At 49.8% G+C, this 20690-nt stretch overlaps 1 long non-coding RNA gene across 1 annotated transcript in view; it reads right to left on the reverse strand.

The window, feature by feature from the left end:
* Positions 1–20690, reverse strand: part of LOC129527809 (uncharacterized) — a 65382-nt gene that overhangs the window by 12985 nt on the left and 31707 nt on the right. The window contains exons 2-4 of the long non-coding RNA XR_010131481.1: positions 15301–19714; positions 14988–15083; positions 14207–14311 (exon numbers count right to left, since the gene is read on the reverse strand). This is a non-coding gene — a long non-coding RNA (uncharacterized lncRNA). The remainder of the gene's footprint in view (positions 1–14206; positions 14312–14987; positions 15084–15300; positions 19715–20690) is intronic.

Raw genomic sequence — 20690 nt, forward strand, 5'->3', positions numbered from 1 at the left:
AACGCAGAGCAGAGCGTCCCCACGCCTCAGCAGTCTCCTTGCTGAGGGCGCTTCTTCCCTACTGGAGGAGGGAATCCCGCTTCCCCGATGGGATCGCCTTTGCCCAGGGAGCTCCTGGGAGGAGTCCGTCCCGAGTTATCCTGACCCTCTCCTCCGGCCATTGATGTGTGTGGTGATCGGAGCATGAGGCAACGCTGTAGCAGGGCAGGCTGCCTTCCGGGGTAAAGGAAGGTAACCTGGTCTCCCGGGCAGCTGGGCAGCTCGCGTTCCCTTTCCCACATCTTTTAAAGTGAATCAAAGAGAAACAAAGTAATCTTTCAGTCATTTTCTTCCAGACCGCAAGAACAAGAAATAATGTTTGAAAAATGGAAGGGAGCATGTGATCTCTATTCTCACTAAGCAGAACTTCATGGAAATACTGTTCATCGCATAACGATGGATCTTCACTTGCTTATCATTGGATTTTGCCTTGTGTCTCCACTTATTAACTGCACAGGCTCAGCAAGTTTTCAGTCTTTATAAAATTGTGCTAACCGTGGGTTGCTGTCATCTTCAGTATCTTTGGAGAAAGGTCTTACTGCGTGTTCTCACCTTTCTGAAGAGCCCTCACGGGGTCCAGCCCATGAGGCATCCCAACAGGAAAGGGGTTTTGCAGTGAGCCCTGGTTCCACCACAGCTGTTAGAGAGAGTTTGTGCCCCGTGCCCAGCTCCCAAAATCCACTTCATCCCCGGAACAGTGCAAGGATAGGAGGTGTGGGCGTGGCTGGGGTCAGAGTCCACCCCCCCGCTCCTGTCCACCCGGATCCCGGTCGGTCATTCTGGGTTCTTTATGGCCTTCAGGGCCATTCCCACTGCTTGACAGCTGCCTCGGGTCTCAGATAAATGTGTCTTTCTTTCCTTTGCCTAACAGCTGCGGCTTTATCTAGCCAGCATATTTATGGAGCATCAATCATGAATGTAAAAGGTGGACAGCTTTGACTGTACATATGGTTGTAGAATACTGGAGAAAAGAGAAAGTCAGCAAATAGGAATTATTGACAGGACTGCACACATAATTTGCAGCTTTCACAAAATATCAATTAAGCCACATGATGGTTTCATCCCTGGGCAGAGACGAAAGCCCCGCAGGTGAGCAGGAGCGAGACAGAGCACCACGGGCCACGTGAGGCCAGGGCACCGCCCGTGAGCAGGAGAGAGACAGAGAACCACGGGGCACGTGAGGCTGGGGCACTGCCCATGAGCAGGAGAGAGACAGAGAACCATGAGGCACGTCGGGCCGGGGCACCGCCCGTGAGCAGGAGCGAGACAGAGAACCACGAGGCACGTGAGGCCAGGGCATCGCCCGTGAGCAGGAGAGAGACAGAGAACCACGGGGCACGTGAGGCCGGGGCACTGCCCGTGAGCAGGAGAGAGACAGAGAACCACGAGGCACGTGAGGCCAGGGCACCGCCCGTGAGCAGGAGTGAGACAGAGAACCACGAGGCATGTGAGGCCGGGGCACCGCCCGTGAAGTCACAGTCACACGTCAGCTGGTGGCACCCAAAGTGTGCAGAGGATGCCACACCCTCAGAGCCTCTTTCTGAGTCATCCCCTCCGGGAAATCTTTAAAACAAACTGAGCCTGGCACAGCAGGAGAGCTACAATACGTTAAATTTTGGATACAGATCCAGCTACTACAAAAAAAGGAATTTTTTTCTTCAACTTCCTTAGGCAGCATCTAAAGAATCAAAATCAGATTCACCTGTTAGGCTGACAAAAAAAAAATTGTAAGTGAAAATAGCCAGACACAAAACGTGCATGTGTGTGCACGTGCGCACGTGTGTGTGTGTGTGTGTCTATACACATACACACGTGTAGACTTCTGATGGAAACTAAGGCTGTGCAGGCAGAAGTAACTGGATAAAGTTTTATTGGAAGCTGAACACGGGGATCCACTTGGGAAGACGCCCACAGAACTGAGCATGTTCTGGGGTCGGCTACTAGGTGGAAGACTTTCCGGAAAAGTTTAGGAGAAGGGAGAGGACTCCTCACAACAGAGGCATCCTTCTCATGGGGGGACAGGTTGGAGGGCACAGCCAGTGCACACTGATCATACCGTGAGGGCTATAACAAGGCAATCAGAAAGCTTCATGATTCCGAAACAAACCAGCAAAACTTCGTGATTCAGAAGCAAGTCAGCAGAATGTCATGACACAGAATCAGATCAACATTTCACGGTTCAGAAACAAATCAGCATCCTTTCAGTGTCAGTGGGTGCCGATCAGCACATCAACAGCCGGAGAAGCTGACGGTGAGATTCTCCACTCAGGGGCACGGTGTGCCCATGAGTCACAGACGTCTCCAAAGCCAGTTAATTTGGAAGCAGGTTTATGTTTAAACTGCCAAATGTGACCTAAAGGTTACCAAGACCCCCACTCTCCTCTCTGTCTCTCTCTCTGTCTCTCTCTCTCTCTCACACACACACACACACGCCATCTTACATACTCTATGATTCCACTTATAAGATTTTGTCACCCCGGGCTTGGGCCTGAGTCCCTCGACCCTTTCTGCGATCTCCCCGATGCCTCGCACTTGGCCATCGGGATTCACTGACTTTACCTAAAGAGAAGCCGCCCCTGAGCAGCCCCCTGACCCGGCATTTTCCAGCTGGCTCGGTGCATCTCAGCCTGAGACCCACAAGGGGGGTGCCTGTGAGGACTGCAGAGGGGGACACAGGTCCCATCCACCCCAAGGCTGCCCCAAAGCATCTCATGTCATGGTTATATTTTATGTATGGGGCATTCTGGTAGAAATTCTGTACTGGAAAACTATCTCCCCACTAAAACCAACCAAACAGGCAGCTTTCGTGGGCCTTCGTAACGCCTCCTACCTCACCTCCTAATGCCTCTCCTCACCAGGTTTCTGGTCTCCCGGAGCAACCTGCAAACCATCAGTCCTCAGCCTCCTCCTCAGCCTCCTCCTCACTGATGCCCCAGGCCCACAGGCTCTGGGGTTAGGACAGTGCCTGCTGCCTAGCGCTGGTCTGGGAGATGCCCTGGCCAGGGGGCAGGAGCCGCACAGGAGGGCTGAGGGCCGGGAAGCGCCGTGGGGCGGGGAGCATGGATGTCAGCAGGATGATTTTTGACACTTTATTTACACAGATGTCTCGATTGTACCATTAGATGAGTTTGTCAAGTTCCCCTGTAAACAACACCCCAAATAAATAAGATATGAAATATTTCCAGCTCCTACAGTTTCCCCAAGCCCACCCACGCCAGGGCCCTCCCGGCTCCTCCCACAGCCACAGCGCTGAGTACCTGTGCAAGAAAGTCCTGCTTCTCCCGGATCAGATGGCACGGGATAGCCTGGCACACAGGCAGCCTGCGGGGCCGGCACGGACGCTTCTGTCCGGTGTTTTTGCTCGAAGTATCTTTTGAGATTCATCCACTAGATTGTGGACGCCAGAAGTTCATGCATTTTCATTGCCCAGTGGCCTTCCATGTGTGGTTAGACACTTTCTTTAACTGTTTCCTGCTGAGGAACGCTGGACAATTCCAGGTGTGGGCTGTTACTGTGAGCGACCCCGCCCAGGACGATGGACAATTCCAGGTGTGGGCTGTTCCTGTGAGTGATCCCGCCCAGGACTGTGGACGATTCCAGGTGTGGGCTGTTACTGTGAGTGACCTCGCCCAGGACGATGGACAATTCCAGGTGTGGGCTGTTCCTGTGAGTGATCCCGCCCAGGACTGTGGACAATTCCAGGTGTGGGCTGTTACAGTTAAAGCCCCTTTGAGAGACCCTGTCCAGGACTATTTGTGGAAGACATTTACATTTTGCTGGGCACAGGGCAGGTGTACATATAGTTGTGGGGGACCTGCCACGCTATGGTCAAAGTGCCTGTGCACCTCCTCCCCACCGGCGACGTGAATATTCCAGATGTTCCAGACCCTCCCGGCACAGGGCGGGGCCAGGATCTTCACATCCAGTTATTTCAACGTGCGTCACGCAGCATCCCATTATGATGAATGTGCATTTCCTGATGGCCGAGGATACTGAGCGCTTTCAATTTGCTTATTGGTCATTCTTGTATCACCTTTTGTCTAATGTCTGTCTTGTCTGTTTTTTTAAAAAGGTATATTTGATTTGTAAACGAAGGACGTTTATTTTTTGATACATGTCTTTCAGATTGTATATGTATGCAAATATTTTTATTACAATTTGTTTCTTTTCTTTTTGTTTTTTAATGGTGTTTTTATTTAAAGCAGCAGAATTGGTAGCTAACAGAATAGTCCCTATGAGTAACATGAAGGGCAAACATCACATCACCATGTTAACAGACTCGGGAAGCGTATCTGAAGAAGTCCAACCTCCATTCATGAATAACAATTTTCAGCAGACTTCTCTGGGGGCCTTCCTCCACCTGTGGGAGTCGTACATCCAGAAGCCGAGTGAGCTGGAAGGACCCCAGTGGGGATGGGCTATGGTTGGAGACCCTGGTATGAACTCCAGTTTAGCTTGACATAGACACAGATGGTTCCATGCAGAATATTTATAGACACGTATGTGCATGGATTAGCATTCACACACATTCCCTTGCTCTGTCAGCTGAGAATAAAAATGAGGATCATTATTACTATTACATTCTCATTTAGGCCTTTAAATAGCAGCTCCAGTTGTAAACCTCTCTAAGGGGCTCTGGATTAACTGCGTGAGAGTGATGAGGGGAAAAGGTCTTTCTCATCTCCATCTGACCTACCCATCTACCAACCAAGCTGGACACTGACTGTCCTTCCGTCCTCTCCCCAGATGAGTCATTGCAAACAGAAGCCCCAGAAAGACTCCATGAAGAATGGTAGTGAGTTTGGTGCAAAGGAAAGATTTAGTGAAAATGACACTTAGTTCATTAACTATTCACAGTGGAGCAACCCATGTGCAGAAAACAAGCCTCAGCCCAGCTGGGCTCTCCCTGGGTCTTACTCCTCCACTGAACTCCCTCGGACGCCTGCAATGAGAAGCCCCTCATGCCAAGCCTCACCTGCCCCTTCCCCTCTGCCACCCCCTGCACCACACAGACTACACAGTTACTCTGTAACTCAGCTATCTGTGGACAAAACCAAAAGAATGGCCTGTATTTGCAACTCACTCTTGATTTCTCCCATTTGCAATGCCAGGGAGCTGTATTAGTCGCTCAATAAAATACCACAGTCTGGGTGGTCCCTTTGCGGGTGTCCACGTGAGCATGTTGGCCACGAGCCTTCAACTGAAGTTGACATCACTGCATTCTCTGCAGAGTGATGAGGAGGTAGGAGCACCGGCCACGAGTGAGTTAGAGTTTTGCACACAGAGATGGCGTGAGAACAGGGATACTGGCACGTCACTTGGGTGTTTCCTGGAAATGCAGAGTCTCAGGCCCACCTCAGGCCTCCCGGGCTGGAATCTGGATTTTAACATGGGCATCTACACCCTGAAGGGTGGGAAGCTGGGCTTACAGGAGAGACTCAGGGAACGTGAGGCCAGGGTGGCCGGGGCCCTCGCAGGCCTCATGGACTTGTCGTGTCCGTGGACATCATCTGCACCTCAGTCCGTGCCCGCCACTTGTCAATCCATGTCCTTTGTCCTAAGAGCGTGGCCAGAGTCGCCAAATAGACCATTCGCGTGCGGCCGAAGCTCACACCCAGGAACCCATGGGGCAGGCTGACTCCGTCACTTCCACACAAAGGGCAGCGCTGCTGAAGTCCACAGGCCCGAATCCATTGCTGGTGTTACGGGCAGAGTCGTGCTCCTCCCAAATTCATGTGTTGAAGCTCTAACCCCAAGCCCCAAAGAATGTGACTGTTTTGGGACATAGGACCTTCTAAAAAGGGTGATAAAGTTAAAATGAGGTGACCAGTGTGGGCTCTCATCCAACCTGCCTGGTGTGCTATATAAGAGGAGATGAGGACACAGACACCCACAGAGGGACGACGCTGTGAGGACACAGCAAAGAAGCTCCATCTGCAAGCCACGGAGAGTGGCCTCCACAGAGCCCAGCCCTGCCGAGACCCGGATCTCAGTCCTCTTCCCTTCAGAGTGCTGAGAAAATACACTTCTGTTGTTCAAGCCACCCAGGCTGCGGTATTTCGCTGAGCAGACCAACACAGCTCCCTGGCATTGCAAAAGGGAGAAATCAAGAGTGGGTTGCAAATGTAGGCCATTCCTTTGGTTTCGTCCATGGATAGCTGAGTTACAGAGAAAGAGGGCTTCTGGATGTCTGAGTACTTGCACTCCAAACTCCAGCTCCACGAGGTTATCAGAGAGCCACCTCCGCTGTTGACACTGGTTTCCCCCTCGGCCTGCCTTTCCTTTGTATTCCCTGGGCTCAGCAAGCAATGCCGCTTTCCATCTTTTTTGTCTCTCCAAAGAAATGAGAACTTAATACACACCAGCCTTGAACTGGGGATCACGTGTTGCCAAGAACACTTAAGAGCAGACAACGCACTTTGAGCTGGATGGAAGCACCACACCCATGCATGGCCTACATGCCCCCTGCACACAGCAGCTGCAATACAGGGCAACAGCTCCCAAGGTCAACCTGTGCTTCTACTCCAGATGTGGGATCAGGCATTTCCCCAAGGGTCCTGGTCCCAGGGAAGGGTATTCACAAGCAAAGGTCTTCATGCTGGACTCCAGGACACAGACAAGGAACAGAGGCACCCCTGCCGAGGCTGGGAGTGGGGGATGGGGAGGGGATGGGGGATGGGGAGGGGATGGGGTGGGGAGGGAGGGGTGGAGTGGAGGGGATGGGTGGGGGATAGGGAGGGGATGGGTGGGGGATGGGGAGGGGATGGGATGGGGGTGGGGAGGGGATGGGTGGGGGATGGGGGATGGGTAGCGCCTCACTCTGGAGCGAGGACAGAAACCCTTGTGAAGGCCATGGCAGGATGGGGGCACAGGCCCCATGAAGTCCAAAGACAGAGACCAGGGAACTGCCCCTCCCAACCCTTCCCTCCCCTCTAACTGACAAGCTCTGGGATAACTGGATTACAGCTAAGAGACCTGAGAGACACAGGCTGTCCGAGGAACAGCAAAGGAAAGCCCAAAACCACAAAGGGAGACAAAAGGAGGTCACAGAGGAATCTGAAGTTATACACACACACAGCTACAGCAAACACAGCCCGGCCCTGGGCAGGGTTAACGCAGATCTCCAATTCACAGCCTATTTATTCAGAATCGAGTGCCCTCAGCCAGGTGTGGTGGCTCACGCCTGTAATCCCAGCACTTTGGGAGGCTAAGGCGGGTGGATCATTTGAGTTCAGGAGCTTAAAACCAGCCTGGCTGGCATGGTGAAACTCCATCCCTACTAAAAATACAAAAATTAGCCAGACATGGTGGTGAGCATCTGTAACCCCAGCTATTTGGGAGGCTGAGGCAGGAGAATTGCTTGAGCCTGGGAGGCAGAAGTTGCAGTGAGCAGAGATCATGCCATTGTACTCCAGCCGGGGTGACAGCATGAGACTCTGTCTAAAAAAAAAAACAAAACCAGAATCTATTGCCCTCTAGGAGATGTCCAGCCTGCCAAAAAAAAAAAAAAAGGAAAAAGCAAATTGAACCCCAAATGAGAACTACTACCCACACCAATTAGAATGGCTAAAATGCAAAATTCAAGCAACACCACCCAGTGCTGATGAGGTTGTGGAGCTACAGAATTGCTGTCAGAACTGCAAAATAGCACAGCCACTGTGGAAGACAGTTGGGCAGTTTCTTAGAATGTGGAACAGAATCTTACCACAGGATCTGGCCATCACAGCCCTAGCTATTTACCCAGCTGGCATGAAAACTTGTTCACACAAAAACCTGCACGTAAATATTTACAGTTGTTTTATTCTTAATCTCTAAAAACTGGGAGCAACCAAGATGTCTGCTATGGACGGAGGGTTTGTGACCCCCCAGAATTGGTACGTTGAAGCTCTGCCCCATGTGATATGTCTGGAGACAGGACCTTTGGGGGTGATTAGGTCATGAGGGTGGGGCCCTTGTGAATGGGGTTAGTGTTCTTACAAGAAGAGACACCAAAGCTGACTCCCTCTCTCCAATGTGAGCACAAGTCAGAAGGCAGCTGCCTGCACATCAGAAGAGGCCTCAGAATGAATATGCAGCCAGCACCTTGAGCTTCCCAGCCTCTAGAACAGCAAGAAATAAATTTCTGTTGTGTAAGCCTCCCAGTCCATGGTGTTTTGTTCCAAACTGCCCAATACAATGGTCTCCCCCAGGGAAATGGAGAACACGTGCTTCTCAGTGCAGTGGGAGCTGCGGAGAGATAAAAGGAACCAGCTATTGATTCACATAGCAACAATGATGAATCTTAAATGTGCTCTACTAAGTGAAAAACCCATATACATGATTCATGGGCTACATATCACATGATTCCATTCATACGATACTTTGGAAAAATTAAAACTATAGGAATGAACAGACTAGGGCCGGGGTGTCCAATCTTTTGGCTTTCCTGGGCCACACTGGAAGAAGAATTGTGCCTTGGGCCACACATAAAATATACTAACACTAACAATAGCTCTTGAGCAAAAAAAGTCCATGCATAAATCTCATAAGGTGTTAAGAAAGTTTACGAATTTGTGTTGGGCCACATTCAAAGCCATCCTGGGCCGCATGCAGCCCACGGGCTGTGGGTTGGACAAGCTTGGACTAGCAGTTGCCAGGGGCTGAGGAGAGGAGTGCTTGGCCATCGGCGGACACACGAGGAGCTCTTCTTTCTGGCACTGGGGTGGTAACACATGACTGCACGTCACAAAGTGCAGACAGTAATGAGGGCAAACTTAAAGAAACAGGAAGCTGACCTGAGTAACTTCAGAATATGATGTTTTGAGTGGAAATTGTAAAGCTAAAGACAAAAGGACATTAATATCATTCCTTTGTTGGTAAATTTCCCACAGGGGTACAAGTTAACAATTCACATACACTGGGATTGAACAGATAAGTCAACGGATGGCAAACCATGGGAGGCAGGCTTCTTGTGTTGGAGGGGAAGGTTATTTGTAAATAAGAGGAAGTTTAGACTGAACCCTGTGGTACTAGATCAGAATCAGAGACATCAGTGTGAACTCATGTTTAGCTTTGCATCGATATAAGGATGGACAGATCCAGAGATAATCTGAAGTATGTGTTCACACATAGGGTATTATCTGCATGCACATTATGCAGCTCTCTTCACTGACAGGGCTGGAGGCAGTGACACCCTCGTCCCACTGAGCACACCCAGCACCCAGGTTTTTGTTTCTAAATATCATTCTCCAATAAGGGGAACCACGGCTGATTCTAGGGTGGATCAGAGGGAAGACAAGATGTGCCTGGAGTATCTCATGATATCAAAAAGTAAGGAAATTTTCAAAAAAACAAAAGGATGGGGGATTGTCCAACGGACACAGATGCCAATGTGAAAGGGCTGCCAATGGCCAAAGATGGAAAAATTTGAACAACAAAAGAAATAATATATTGGATGATTGAATTATAATAAAAAATATAAAGTAAATATTCATGAGCCCATACTGGTATAAATAATTGAATAAACAAGTAAATGTGGAGAAGAGGCAAATCTTTCTTACTCCAAATAACATCATATGATCATATGTAGCAGCCCCTCCAGGAGATGGAGTTTAACTCTTCCCCAGCCCTCCCCTGAAGGTAGCACAGGCTTCGTGACTCATCCCAAAGAGTGGAGCGGTGGAAGGGAAGACAGTGACTTTACAGCGAAGACACCTGGCGGACGCCACCTGATCCAAGTGTTGAAAGATAAACGTAGGCACATGAAAGTGTAAAGAGTTATTTGAGGAGACAGGAATCCATGAGCTGGGCAGCACCGAACTACAGCAGTCTGGGCTCTACCAAGGAGCATGAGGGAAAAAACCTTTATCAAGTGTTCTTGGAAGGAAGAACAAAAAAAGGATTGATTAAAGTGAAACAGCAGTCGTAAAGCCTCTGTTTTGAGGTTAGCTGGCAGTTTCTGATTAAACTTGAATTTTCTTTCCTAGGACAGGACCCCTTACCCTGAATGGGGTTTCTGTGTGCAGGAACTGGGTTTGCTTCTGAGGTACTGAAGCCCTCAGCCTAGTGCCTCCCAATGCGCTATTTTCACACAAGCGATCGGGTTAACGCCACCTGTGAAGTCAAGAGGATGTTCTATGCCCCTGAGAGGCCATGAGGGGAAGAACATTTCACCTCCTTGGTATTATTTGCGGAAGCCCACCACCTCAGGCTAACCATGAGGAAAAGGACAGATGAACCCAGACTGAGGGGCATCCACAGGGTGCCCAACAGGCTCCTCCACACTGCCAGGGTCGTGGCAAAGGAGAGACAGAAATGTCACAGACCAGAGAAGCCGAGGACACAGGAGGATCAGACACAATGTGGCACCCCAGGTGGGGTCACAGCAGAGAGAGGACATGGATGGAAGCTCTGAAATCCGAAGGCTGGAGTTTAGCTCGTGGCGATGCAACGCGGCTTTCTTGGCTGCTGCAGGTGGACCATGGCAGCAAAGATGTGGAAGCCGAGGGAAATTAGCAGCAGCTTGCAGAAACTGCCTGCACGATCTTCATAACCCTTCTGAAAATCTAAAACTATTCAAAATTAAAAAGTATTTGAAACTGACAATGACAAACAGGCACTGCCAAGTTTCCGCCGGCCTCACACTCTCTGTGGTTATTCAGTCCATAAATGACGGCAGGAGGGGGATCAGCTACTCTCTGATCTTGAAAGGCAGAGGGCACCTCCCAGCCTCTTGACCTGGAAGAATTCCAAACAAGCTTCAAGGTTCCAGGCTGTTGCATAAATCGTCTGCCATTCGAGTGATTGCAATTCAGATGATTCCAAATAATTAGCAATTACATCTCCTTTTGCCCCCCCTCCAATGACTGAAAATGAGCTTTGATCATTAATATCTATTTGGGAAACTGAGAATTCTCTAAAACAACTAAAACCTGGCAACTTCCCTATGCAAAAACTAATTAATGATTCAATTAATAAAAATAAAGAGACTCTTTGTCACGTCTTTAAAGAAACATGGCCCAGAGATGGCACTAATGAAGAATACAGCCATGTCCAGACCTGCGGGGCCCGGAGCTCCACCAGAAGTCACATGCCCCTGGCAAGGCCCTTGCCCCAGGAACCTCCCTTCCTGTGTCCTGATGGGACAGCGGATTTACCGGGAATGTTAACAGAACCACCACACTCACGGCAAGTGCAAAATGTGCCCTGGCAGACCTGAGTTTGTTTCCTTCCGGTGAGTTCTGCCTGGACTGTGAAGTCTCCCAGGGTGAGGGGGGCAAGTGACCCCACACTGTGCCTGTGCCCACCTGTCCAGAGCTCTGGACTGCGGAGTCTCCTCGGGGAGACAAGCTGACCCCACACCGCGCCTGTGCCCCCCTGTCCCAGAGCTCTGTTCTCTGGTCTCCTGGAGGCTCTGAAGTCCATTGGAAAGATGACCCCAAGCCAACACACCTCCACGCGCAGAGCTCACATCCCAGGGCCCCCGGGGGCTTCGCACTTTCCTGGCATGCCTAGGATTTTTCTGTGGCTTCAGGGGCTGCTCTTATCAGTTTGACCCAGCGCAGCAGGTGGGTGAGTTGGGAAGTCAGCGTCTCACTTTGTGCAGACACAGTGTGGGGGACCGTAAGAAGATTTCTACCTTCAGCTGTGACAGCCGGAGCTCCCGGAGGACGTGGGCACATGGGGAGAGCCGAGTGAAGGGTCTGGCCTGCGATGCCCTTGTAGCCGGGCCCAGGTTGGGCAAGGCGCTCTACCCACAGTCGCTCTGGTTTGGCCTCTACATGGCCCTGGGAGGTTGCAGCCACTCTCTGTGAATTCCTTCCCGGGGCACTGAGGCTGGAGGGATGTGCCCAAGACCCAAGGTCCGATGAGAGTTGCTGACAGCCTTTGGTGACCAGGAGCTGTGGGACAAGCCTCTTTGTACTTACACAGGGTGGTTTCTCAACACAATGCTCACTCATGGAGCCCAGCTCTGCCCCAGTTTGGAGATCCTCATCCTGGTAAGGTGTGGGAATGTGGGTGACGACCGCTCCATCTCATCAGTGCCACCTGCTCCTTCTGCCTATTCTGAGAAGGACCTACACTTCAAACAGGTGTGGGGAAGGCAAGGACCCTACCAGGGCCTGCCCAGTGAATAGTTGTTGCAGGAAATTCGGTTAAGCCTGGGCATATTTATTCATTTATTAATTAATGCTTCCTTGGGGGCATTTTATCTTCCAAAATCTTCCACAGCCCTGGGATTCTTCCAGATTCAGTCAAGTGCATCCTCACGGTGATGTGTGGCCAGCAGGCGTCCCTGCAGACAATTCGAGGCTGAGCCAACAGAGCCGGTGGGAAGGAGCCCTTCGGCCCGTGCTACCCCTCAACACACACTCCCAGCACCAGCTCTTCAGCTGCTTGGCCAAGACCCAGGGGCCTCTGACCTCCCGGGTCCCTGCCCAGCTCACCCCAGAGCCCTGCCAAGGAGCTCTCCCAGGGCAGTGTCACCTGGAACAGCCGGTCACGGCCAGCCCCACCCACCCAGGTGCACAACGGAGGCACATGTGCCCTCGTGCCCCAGTGAAGGGCAGGGACTCAGGAAGCACCGTCAGCAGAGGCGGCCCCTCGCCAAATTCATGACTCCTTCATTAAACTAGTTTTTCCCAAAGATGGCAACATACAGCATGGCCTAAAACATCCTCCGAGGTGAGAGTGGGGTCCCCAGAGGTCAGATGTGCCTCTGCCTTTCCAGCAAGGGGGCCTGGGCAGAGGGGGCCATGTCTGTCTCAGGTCCCCTGCCGTCTGTGATGGGGCTGGCACCAGGACCTCAGCTGCTGTTCCAGGGACACGGCCCAAACCATGCCTGGAGAAGGGCACAGGCCGCCATAGCTGAGCCCGAGAATTTCAAGCTGCAGTCGCAGTTCCAGGCCACACAGAGCCCGGGGCCAGTGCTCCCAACTCCCCAGGCTCCGAGAAGCAGCGAGGCTTCAGCTCCCATAAAATTAACTTAGTACCCGGAGAGGACACTCCTAAGCCCGGCTCAGCCTTGGCCTCCCGGAAGCATGTGCTTCTCTCTTCCCACGCCTGGAGGGTGGATGCCCCCTGCATGTTCCTCTGAATCGGTAATCAGCCCCATGAGTGCCCGTCTAAACGTTTCCTTCATGGAGACCAAAAAATAACTGTGTACATTTTTCCCAAGGCTGAAGTTGTAAATTACAGGCACCTTTCAACCAATTGGCTCCTCATCAAGGAAATTAACAATCTCTCTGATTGCTGACAGATTTCCTTTCCTCCACCATTTGTTTTTCCTTTATCCTGTAGTTTTCCATAAATGGTTCCTCTAAAGTAGCAAATATGAGTTACGTGGAAAATGCCAAAACAGGAAAAAGGCAAATCTCCCTGTGCCCCTCCCCGACAACCCGAGTCAGGTCCAAGTTGGGCTTTGTCCAATGTCCTCACGGCTGTGGATGGTGCTGTGTCCCCCAAAAAGATAGTTGAAGTTCTAACCCTCACACCTGAAAATGTGACCTCATTTGGAAATAGGGTCTTTGCACATGTGATCAAGTCGAAATGAGGTCATCCATTCGATGTCCTCATAAGGAGAGAGAGATTTGGGCAGAGACACAGGGATGACACCATGGACAGACGGAGGCAAAGGTGGGTGATTCATTCACCAGGCAAGGAACACCAAGGGTTGCCAGAAACACCAGAGGAAGGAAACCAGCATGGAAGGGCTTCTTCCATGGAGCCTCCAGAGGAACCAGCTGCTTGACCTTGGACTCTCAGCCTCCAGATTGTGAGGGTCACCAAGGACTCCTTCCATAAACTCAAAACAGCAAAGCCGCAGTTTCCAGGCCTCCTGGTTGGGATAGCATCCATTCACGGAAAGAGCAGCTCTGTGCATGTCAGTGAAGGCACTGAGGGCTTACCCGGGCAACAGAAGCTTCAGGACTCTGAATCCCTAAATCCCACGTCAGTGAAGGCATTGAAGGCAACAGAAGCTTCGGGACTGTATCCTAAAGTCCCTGACCTCAGGGTAGTGCATTTCTGTTCCCAATATCGAGTTACTGCAGTTTCTGAGAACAACTCGAAGTTGGCAAGGACAGTTCCCTCATGCTAGCTGCATCTGTATTAGTCCATTTTCATAATGCTGTGAAGAAATACCTGAGACTGAGTAATTTATAAAGAAAAGGAGGCTTAATGGACTCACAGTTCCACATGGCTGGGGTGGCCTCACAATCATGGCGGAAGGTGAAGGAGGAGCCAAGGCAGGTCTTACATGGTGGCAGGCAAGAGAGCCTGTGCAGGGAAATTCCTGTTTATAAAACCATCAGAATCTCTTGGGACTTATTCATTATCACAAGAACAGCATGGGAAAACCCGCCCCCATGTCTCAATTACCTCCCGCTGGGTCCCTCCCAGACACCTGGGGATTATGGGAACTACAATTCAAGATGAGATTTGGGTGGGGACACAGCCAAACCATATCAGCATCTTTCTGGGTGTCACAACTGCCTATGGAGCAGTTTGGTGGAACAAGCAGGCCTTGGTAACACAGGATATTTCAGAGACCATGGATGATGATGTAGCCACCCACCTCCCCAGGCCACAGAAATGGAAAAGCCAGACACGCTGAAAATGAACTCAGTCCTTCCTATCAGCAAGTAATATGATCAAATGGAAGAAAAATGTATTAAATAATGGATTATAATGAATGTGAGCAAATTAAACTACAAAACATAAGGCTGGAAAGACAACCTTCTTTTTAACAGAAATGTACCAAAAGGGGAAATGTTATAACTTTCTATGAGAATTGATCAATAATTTGGCAACCACAAAGTTAATGAAGTGTTTCTATTTCTTTTTGAATGACTACATAATTTGAGAAATTAACAGGTTGAAATGCCCCCTCCCAACTTCCCAGGAGGCAGGTCTGGAACCAGTTCCCCCATGCCCTGAGCCCCTAGTCAATATGGACATTTATTTCTCACAGTTCTGGAGGCTGGAAGTCTGGGGTCTAGGTTGTGGCCAATCCTATGTCTGGCAAGGCTGCTTCCTGGTTTGCAGACACCATCTTCCTCCCTGTCCTTAGCAGAGAGGAAGGGTGGTGAGTAGAGAGAGAAGAGGCTGGTTCTGGTGTTTCTTTTTACAAGGGCACAAATCCCCTCATGGGGCTCCACCCCATGACCTAATCACGTCCCAAAGGTCCCATCTCCAAACACCATCCCACTGGGGTTTAGGATTTCAATGTAAGGATTTGTGGGGACGAAAACCTTCAGCCCACAGCAGTGCCCTTGGTCCTACCCCTTCCTCTCCTAGACTTCCTCCGTAGGAGTTCGGCAGGCACTCCTGGTCTTCCTTTATCTTCTTGCAGAAAGATGGCCTGGCAGGTCTGTGACAACATTCACACCCACAAGGTCAACCAGGAAGAAACTGAACCTGATGCAAATAGAGACAGAGTCACACCTGTGAGAAGCAAACTCACCCGTCCAAACCCAAAGGCTGGACGCAGAGACACGGAGAACAGCAAAACAGAGATTTTCAATGACAGTCTTGCAAGATTGGGTGTCTGGCTGGCATGCAGCCACCTCCAGCAGAGTTTCAACAAGCAATTTATCCCCTAGTGTGCAGGTCCCTCCCCCAGTTCCTCATTGGTTGAGTAAATGGGGTTACAATCTTCCTGGACATCACCTATTGGTCATTGGATTAAGATTTCAAGTATGCTCTTTAGGATCTTTCTGCTGCATTTTATTGCAGCCCACCATGCATTGCAACTGTCTCAGGACTCTTCAAACATTTGACTATGGCCCTGGTGGCTGCACGTAGCTGATAAGAAAAGGTATAATTATTTATGTTGCAAGCTAGCCTAAACTAAATTCTTTGATGGGGTGAGGAGAGGGTAGTTGAGGGGGCTCCTACTGATAGGCACCTGGCCGCTGGGTGAAAAGGAAAGCAGGAAGGAGGGCAGGGTGGTGACTCAGTACATTTCTGCTTCTTTATTTCTCTATTTCCACATAGCCTGCTTAAACCTATATGAAGGCACTTAGAATTGAAAATGGACCACCACATATAGGTTATTTTCTACACACCTACCTGTCAGCGACCGATCTTGCTCAGATGCATCCTTAACCAGCATGACCAGTCAGAGCTTCAGCCACACAGTGGCCTAGGGAGCTTCTTCATGCCAACATTCCTTACCTCTGTTTATTAATCTACCTACTTACCTGTAGAAGTTCATCCATCTTAAGGACTTAGGAAAAATGTCTTGAGATTTTGGTCATGCTCATCCTTATGTTTTGAGGAAAGGGGTGCTCAGAATGAGTTGATGTGGCTTCGTCTGACACAAGCTGTCATAAACCCCATGCCCCGTCATCAACCCCACACCCCGTCATCGACCCCGCACTCTGTCATAAACCCCACGCCTCATCATCAACGCCACACTCCGTCATCAACCCCATGCCCCATCATCAACCCCATGCCCCGTCATCAACCCCAAACCCCGTCATCAGCCACACGCCCCGTCATCAGCCCCACGCCCCGTCATCAACCCCAAACCCCATCAACAGCCCCACGCCCCGTCATCAACCCCATGCCCTGTCATCAACCCCACGCCCCGTCATCAACCCCACGCCCCGTCATCAACCCCACGCCCTGTCATCAACCCCACGCTCAGTCACCCATCATCATCCCCACACTCCATCACCCGTCATCATCCCCACACTCCGTCACCCGTCATCATCCCCACGCTCCATCATCATCCCCACACTCCATCACCCGTCATCATCCCCACACTCCATCATCATCCCCACACTCCATCATCATCCCCACACTCCATCACCCGTCATCATCCCCACACTTCATCACCCGTCATCATCCCCACACTCCATCACCCATCATCATCCCCACACTCCATCATCATCCCCACACTCCATCACCCATCATCATCCCCACACTCCATCATCATCCCCACACTCCATCACCCGTCATCATCCCCACACACGCCCCGTCATCAACACAGCAGCACAGCGTTTCCTCCAGGAGAAACACCAAGATCTCACGTCCCATCCACGGGCTGAGGCTGCTGCTCCTGCAGGAACCTGGTGCAGTGTAGCAATTCCACATCCTGAAATTGCTAATCAAAACTCCTATTAAAGTGTCACACAGTGAATAGTTAAAATACCACTTTGCTTGAACAGTGAAGAGGTTGGAAGGAAAACGTTAACTGTATCAGAGAATATGGACTACTAAGATACAGGGAGTCAGGTTCATTTTCAAGTCACTCTTCTTCCAACAGATTCACTAAGGCTCTTTGTCAACACAAATTGAAAACCGTTAAAAAAGTAATGATGATGCTTCCTGCCCTCCATGAAAGGACCACATACAGACACCACGCTCATATCTGTGGCCCTGGGGTGGCCTTTAATGGCCCAGCAGAATGGCCAGAACCATTAGAGGAAACATTTAATAAAGTCTGGAGTCACAGCCCTGTGGGTCTAGCTGGATTCCTGGAGGTGCGGCCCAGAAGCCAGCGGGAGGGAATTGGAGGCCGGAGGCTCAAACTGTCCCCACTTCCACCAAGGGCCCCTCCTCCAACAGCTTCCAGGCTGCCAAAGCCCCTGCATCGCCTCCAGGGTCCCCTGCGTCCAGCCTCATGCTTCCCATAATGAGTTTTTAAACCACAACACTGCATCAGGTGACATCTGTTCTGCAGGCTGTGCGCGTCCCCAGAGGGAAGGGGGCTGTGTCTTTGGGACAGTTTGTGCTCTCAATCACTTGACTGCTGACAGGCACCTCAGCTGAATGGTGTGATATATGCAAAGATTGTGCTGAATTATTTAAAGCATTCTCTATTTAAAGAACAGAGAATATTTAATTAGCATTCTGCTGTGCTTAATTGAAGACTCACAAATCAATTAAAACTGCTTACCTTTTGGCAGTTCAGTAACTTCACAGAAACCTCCCAGGAAATGCATCCTCTTCACAGCTGGGTTCATCCTATACCCAGCGACCTGTGGCCAGTGTGGCGCTGTGATTAGAGGCGGCTCAGTGCCTTCAGAGGAGCGGCCTGGCTGTGCGCACATTAGAGAAAGGCTTCCATCGTCGTTGGTCCTCTTTCTCACAGGGACTCTGGGGTCTTGGTGCCGGGAGATGCAACCGCCTCTGGCAGCCCGGCTTCATTTTAGGGACAGTGACTATGGAGAAACCCAGGTCTGACCCATTTTCTCCAGAGGGGAGGGAGCCACAGGGAAAGGCCCCTTGTTGCTCTGTTGGCCCTGAGTGCCTCCCAGGAAAGGTCAGAGCACAGACTCAGCCCTGGGAGGGCCGAGAGAACCCACTGGACCCTGCCCTCCTCGACACTCTGGACAAGATGCAGAGAGTGGGGTCCTGGCAGCAAGATCCCATGGGAGTGGGGCCTTGGAGCTCAGGGCCAGACCGAGGGGGTGCTCATTGCTGGCTCTGGCCTACAGACACGTTGACATTGGCACCACACGGGCCAACTGAAACCCTAAGAGAAAACCCAGCGTCCCCTGGCCAGACCCACCAGAGGACAGAGCTCCCAATGAGCCCAGCTGCTAGAAAAGAAGGTGGAGTCCCAGGCAGAAGAGTTCTTCAGGCTGAATGGAAATGATTCCAGAGGGAAATGCAGATATGAAGAAGGAGATAAAGAGCTCCAGAAATGGCAAATAGCAGGGTGAGCATACGCGACTTCTCTAACGGAAGAAATTACCTTTAAAACACACGTGCAGGCTTAGAGCAAAAGAAACCGTGCCGTAAGGTGTGTGTAAGCGAAGTGCCTATGACACCCACAGATCAGAGAAGCAGAGGCCTCCGGGATGGCAAGGCATGGTTGCCACATTTCATATGAAGTGCACAATCATCATAAAAGAATGCATTAAATATACATATGTATGCATTCAAAATACACTGACATCACATATATCCATTAGACTTCATCAAAATTAAAATCTTCTGTTCATCCACATAAAATGATGTCACTTACTGCAAAAAATATTCTCAAATATTTATCCAAGTGCTGACATCCAGAATAAGTAACCCCTAAAATTTCATAATAAAACAACTTGGTGAAACAACGGTCAAAGGATTTGAACACTTCGCCAAATGATGGCAAATAAACACAAGAAAAAGTGCTCGACAGACTCGAGCACAAGGAAGCTGCATCGTAAACACCAACGAAAACCACCACACACACCCACGGTAGCCAAAATCTATAAAACTGGTGGCACCAAACATGAGGGAGGATGTGGCCCACCCAGCACATTTGCTGTGCATTCTTGGTGAGAACACCTAAGACGTCCCCTCCATGGGATTAGAAAACCACAAGGCAGGCAGGTCAGCTGCCACACTGCACACCACAGCGGCTGGTGAACTCTGCACACAGCGGTGGGCCGTTAACTGAAACCACAACAGGCAGCGAGCAGCTCTCAAAATGAAGGCATTCCCTGGAGAACAGCAGTGGATTATCAACCAGGATGTGTGAGCCATGACAGACCACAGGCATTCCCTGGGAGGCTGGGGCAAGAGGAAGCTTTTAAAGGCAAAAGAAGCTTCAGGAAGTGGTTCTGAAACAAAACTTACCAGCCTGAGAGGCTCATTGCAGGGGCCGGCAATGACTCATTGGAAACACTGACAGCTGCTGGGAGACGTCCTCATAGAAGCAACTTCTGAGCAACGTTAAGCCTGGCATTCCAGTCAAAACCTGGTAATATAACCAATATTTTCCATTGTATGCTGCTGTGAAGAGAACAGGCTCTTATTGAACTTACACAAATGACTGTATTGCCAAAAACATAATCATACTCACAAATAGTTCACAAATTTTGGAGAGATAAGGTAGGGAAACAAGCCTATGTTTCAATTTTTGTTCACAAAGTTATACTTTACCAAATTGGTGTAAATTATAGATAGCTTAAGAAAACTATTCTCCTTAAACCTGGAAAACAAAACATTAAGATAGAGAACCAAAAATATTTTAAATTAAAACTGTAAAAACCCATAATTCCTTTTTGTCAATTCATTCAGTCCCATGTAATTAATTCTCATTCTGCTTGATCTAGGTTAGCAGATTTATGAACCCATCAGTTTCTTCAACAGAGTCCCAAAAATATCTACTCTGTCCAACGGTATGATCTTAAAGGTATCAGCAATCAGAGTTCAAGAGGACTGCCAAAGTCATTTCATTAGAAGCAATCTGGACTGTAGTTGATTGCAAAAGCTTTTAGAGAAACATCAAAACAATAAATTGGATTTGGATCTTTACATGGATGACAAAAACATAGACGGGTCATGGTTAAAAGTCTGATGAGAGTTCATTATAATGAGAAATTGACAAGGAACTTTGGTTATTTCCATAGCATAGAACATTTTAACACAATAATTACAACTACTACTGATAACATTATGCCAAGATATATCAGATATTTAAGAATTTTATATAACTTTTGGAATACACTAATACTGTATCCATACAAATATAACTTAAAGAAAGGTTAAGGCCGGGCGCAGTGGCTCACTCCTGTTATCCCAGCACTTTGGGAGGCCGAGGCAACCCGATCATGAGGCCAGGAGATTGAGACCATCCTGGCTAACAAGGTGAAACCCTGTCTCTACTAAAAATACAAAAAAATTAGCTGGGTGTGGTGGTGGGCGCCTGTAGTCCCAGCTACTCGAGAGGC

The sequence above is a fragment of the Gorilla gorilla genome, chromosome 18, assembly GCF_029281585.2.
Source record: "Gorilla gorilla gorilla isolate KB3781 chromosome 18, NHGRI_mGorGor1-v2.1_pri, whole genome shotgun sequence".
In the NCBI taxonomy this organism is placed as follows: Eukaryota; Metazoa; Chordata; class Mammalia; order Primates; family Hominidae; genus Gorilla; species Gorilla gorilla.